Source organism: Ruditapes philippinarum, unplaced genomic scaffold (assembly GCF_026571515.1).
Source record: "Ruditapes philippinarum isolate M1 unplaced genomic scaffold, ASM2657151v2 ctg15608_1_1_1_1, whole genome shotgun sequence".
Taxonomy (NCBI): Eukaryota; Metazoa; Mollusca; class Bivalvia; order Venerida; family Veneridae; genus Ruditapes; species Ruditapes philippinarum.
In genome coordinates, this window is record NW_026854491.1 from 1 (window position 1) to 4646 (window position 4646).

Consider the following 4646-nt stretch of genomic DNA (forward strand, 5'->3'; position numbering starts at 1 on the left):
GTGTTAAAGCCTCTGTTGTTTGCATTTTCTGTATTCTGATACTTTTTAATAATATCTGAAGTTTTGAATTGTACGTACTTATAAAACTGAGTTTATGCCTGAGGTTACATATATTAAAGATAATACAGAGATAAACAATGACAATTTAGGTTGCATGGATTTGATCAATTTTTTATCTTGAAAGCCTTGTCAAGTATGTTTCTTGTACACTGGCGTTTGCTTGCCACTACTTTTATGTTTCTCATAACTTGGACTAGCTGCACATGTCTAAGTACGGTACCCAACCTTAGATTTTTTTATATCATTTGAAAATAATGATAATCATTATGATTATAGTAAAAAAGTTTAAAGGAGCAAAATAGTGAGACCAGACTTCCTTTTTGCCTACATTAAAATATACATTCATGTATATACAGTTACAAACAAAACATTTATATAAACAAAACAATACACCATGTATACAGCATAGACACGTCACGTATAGTTGAAGAAAAAGAATACAAACAATTAATGTATAAATTGTAAATTTTATGAGACATAAGTGTATGAAATTATATGTGATATTAGAACATACCAGCCCATTAGAGAACCGTCATTTTCGATAATTAATTTTCAATGGTAGGGATTTTCTTCAGAAATTAATTTTAGGGTTTGGGACTAATAGAAGTCTTTGTATATATCATACTTAAATGTGACGCGCTCAGCGATTTTTGGCCCAATTGAGTTTTTACTCATTGTGAGAAAAACGCTTGTAAAGTCACGCGAGTTTTCATGTCTTAATTTTTAGGGTTTCCCTTCAAAACAGAGTATCTTTGAAAGTAGAAAGAATAAAATAAGCTAGAAAGAAATCAAAAAATACTTTTTGAACAGCCCTTCTCAGCTTCCACGATAAAGATTTCCCAAAAATCTATATTTAGAATAAATACACTGTGTAAACTTAGGAGTCAGGTCAGCGAGTAAACACATGTAGATTCACTACCTTTTACGTCATGTTACTGCATATTTGGAGGTTTAAATAAATATAAAGGTAAGTGCATATTTTATTATTTATGCTTTTTCTGTTCATTATTTTTTTTTTTTGATATGTTGAATATGAATAATCATCGTATTTTTACTTTAAACAATTAAATAAATGGGACCATGACACTTGAACTGGTTTATATAAAAAAAAACATGGCCGGCATTTAGGTCAGGTCATGACAGACAAATTTTTTGGGATACATTGTTTATTGCACTCGATTTGTATTTGTCATGGTCTTTATAGAAAGTTATTGTTAACCTTTTTCAAAATTAGACATTGATTACATTACAAAATAAATTGAAGTTCATGCTGCAATAAAAGAAAAAATAAAACAAAAGTTAGCACTTCATTTTTGTTTACTGCAGTACCTACAGTATTTTTTCTACATCACTATGACAAAAAATGTAATTGGACACATAGTATATTTTGCAATTTGTTTACAAAGAATGAGCTTGACATAGATCTACATCAAGTAGATTTATACTGTATAAAATATTTTTAAAAAAGGAAATATATCACAAGGCTTCAGTACAGTACTGTAATTATTGACAAATGAATTTCTATTACAATTCAAGATCAATTTAGTGAAGGAAATGTTATCCTTGTACTGCATGCTGCTTTTGAAATACAATAAATAAATCTAGTACTTTGATTGAAGATGTGACCATAGATAAATATTAAAATGCATTTATTTTTATTAGCCCTTTGCCTTTGGTAGTATCTACAATAAATCATATTATATTCACATTACTCATACCACATGGCATATTCTACCAGCAGGGTTTCCATTAAATTCTAAACATTGGCAGTCAAAGACTGCAAAATGTATGTAATTGGAAGTCACTTTGTAGGTAAAGAAGGAAAAGCATTAGGCTACATTTTGGAAGCCAAAATCAAGGTGTAAATGACTCCTAAACTTTATAACAGAAGCCCTGCTATCAGGATATTTTTAACATTCATGAGCCAGCACTTTTTGCTGATGAAATATTTTGTGTTGTTATTTTAGGTCTGACAGCCAACATACATTTAAGATCTTCAACTTAGTTCATCAGAGTTTTGAAGTAGATAATATGATTATCCAGCATGTTGGAGCCATATTCTTCAAGGAAATGTACTTGTAAGTGTTTTGATACTTGGTGTAAAGATCAAATGATTCACTATGAATTTAATCTTTGTATACATATGTAAATAATCATCATAAACTGACCATTCTCAACCCTTTTTATCAAATAATGATATTGATAAATTTCCTGAAATGCAGTTGAAAGTAATGTAACTTATTTGCAATTTAGCATTTTATATATGATGTCAGATGAGATCTTAAAAATATTGTTTAAAATTTACATAACTCTGTACTGTAACATGAACTAAATTTTAAGTTTATATTTAAAAATAATGCTGTATTGTTTTATGCAAATACTCTGTCAATAATTTTAAGCTCTTGAAAAATATATACATAATTTTCAGAAGACATAGATAGTTCACCTATTTGCTGATGAATATACTAAACTATTGTTGGAAATGAGGCACAATGTGTGACATAGTTCTATGCCCTATTGATCACCTGAGGGTTATGGACTGAAAAAGACAATCACTCGTATCAACTGTACTGTATTGGTCAAGATAAAAAACACTTCAATTGGGTAAGCATGTATATTTATGCAATATTCCACATTCTCTTTACTTTGAAATAAAGAGCGCTGTGTTCCAACAACAAAACATGCACATATGTAGATTCAGATTACTTTAGTCATGTTCAAGATGAATGTTACTGCCACTTGTACATGATATATAGACTGCAATATTTTACACAAAAACTTACATGATGAACAAGACATTATATGAACCCAATAGTTCATTTCTGTTCAGTCAAATATCATATACACTATATTGTAGTCAAATCATCATATACACTATATTGTTTCATTTATACTTATTCAGGTTTGTGTTATTTCAGGATGGCATGTGAGAAGTCAATGACTTGTCTATGTTTGACAGTATAGCAAAAGTGAATTACATTCTCATAGAATTTGTCTTTAGAAGTATCCCTGAAAAAGCTGAATACTACAGTGGCAGGTGTTACAATATTTTTACTTAATTGTGAAACAAGTTTTATATATGAATCACTTTTTGCTTACAAAAACTGAAGACATATGAGGAGACATAGTTGTTATTACCCTGTTTGGGTCAAACCCTAAACATGGGGTTGCAAGACTATAATTCAAGGACATAAATGAACTCTCATTTGTGACTTCCCATGTTTGCTAGAATCTGTTATTGTAATTGTTTTAAATTAATTGAAATTATTTCAATTTAAAAATATACTAACATGTTATTCATATTATACAATTTAAAATACACTGATCAGAATATGATTACACTGTCAATATCTGTAACTGAAAATTTAGTCAGGAACATAACTAGTGCAAGCCCTTTCTATTTTTTTTGTTTTTGTTAAAATTCTGAAAGACTTTTGAAGTTATTGTGAAAAGGAATATTTTTTTATAAAATGCAATTATTTTAAATCATTCAGTTATTTTTGCATTTTTTTTGTTACCATGGCAACCAAAATACACCATTTTTGCAATCAGTGCAGAATATTTGTTTTGCATTGTATTCATATTTTATATGCTATCATGTTATAGATGTGCATTTTAAAGTTGACTTACTTAAGTTATGATATTAACCTTAATCATGGAAAAGTTACTGTAATTCTGATAATTTAATTCTTATGTTTAAAGTTAATATCAATAACTATTAAAGGATAAAATGAAAAATCCTTTTTTTTCTGAAGAGTATTAAATATTGTTGTCTTTTAATATAATATATGCATTAATTTGGTGACGAATTAATCATGTTAAGTGCAAAAATATTGCATTTGATGATTTTTTTATAATTTTTGTTGCCATGGCAACCGATTTTTTGAAAACAAACTATTGTTTTTATATCAAGTTATTACATTATATTACACTAAGATGAATGGTCACTTATTTTTTTATTTTATTTTATTGTGTATAACTATGGAATAATTTCTAATTTGTATATACCAATAAAAGTTAAAAATGTATTTTTTGTTGTTATGGTGATGTCATACAAATTAGAATTTTTCATAAAATATCAAGTTTTTTTTAAAAAATAATTGTATCCAGCTATTCAGCAGATGTTGTTCTACCGCAAACTAGTCATAACTCATTTTCGCCCAAATATCACATTTGGGCCAAAAATCGCTGAGCTTGTCACAAATGATTTATTGTTTGTATTTGTTAGCAAAAATCAGGGATATGGTTGTTTGGGGACATGCTGTAGACTTAAATGGCCATTTTATAATTTACTCTTTCAGAAAATTTCATCTAGTTAAATTCAGAGAATAACTTATTAGTGGGCACATTGAATAAAAGTTATATATATCTAGGAGGCCAGTATCTGTCTAGAATTTAGGGTCGTTTATTCAAGATTTGTATTATCAAATACTATATGGATTAGAAGTGTTTTGTATGCATAAATGGCTAGTTTATCCAAGTAAACAACTTAATATACAGACAAAATATACAGAAATGGTCATTTTTAGGAACTGTAGACTACTATTCAAGATTTTTTTAAGTAATTAAGAAAAAAGGTCTATTAA

General features: G+C 28.2%; 1 long non-coding RNA gene across 1 annotated transcript; it reads left to right on the forward strand.

Annotated features, from left to right (window-relative positions):
- Nucleotides 1–719: 719 nt before the first annotated feature.
- LOC132740259 (uncharacterized) lies at nt 720–2586 on the forward strand. Its single transcript, XR_009627132.1, has 3 exons — nt 720–1027; nt 2028–2138; nt 2489–2586. It is a non-coding gene; the product is annotated as an uncharacterized LOC132740259 (long non-coding RNA).
- The last annotated feature ends 2060 nt before the right edge of the window (nt 2587–4646 follow it).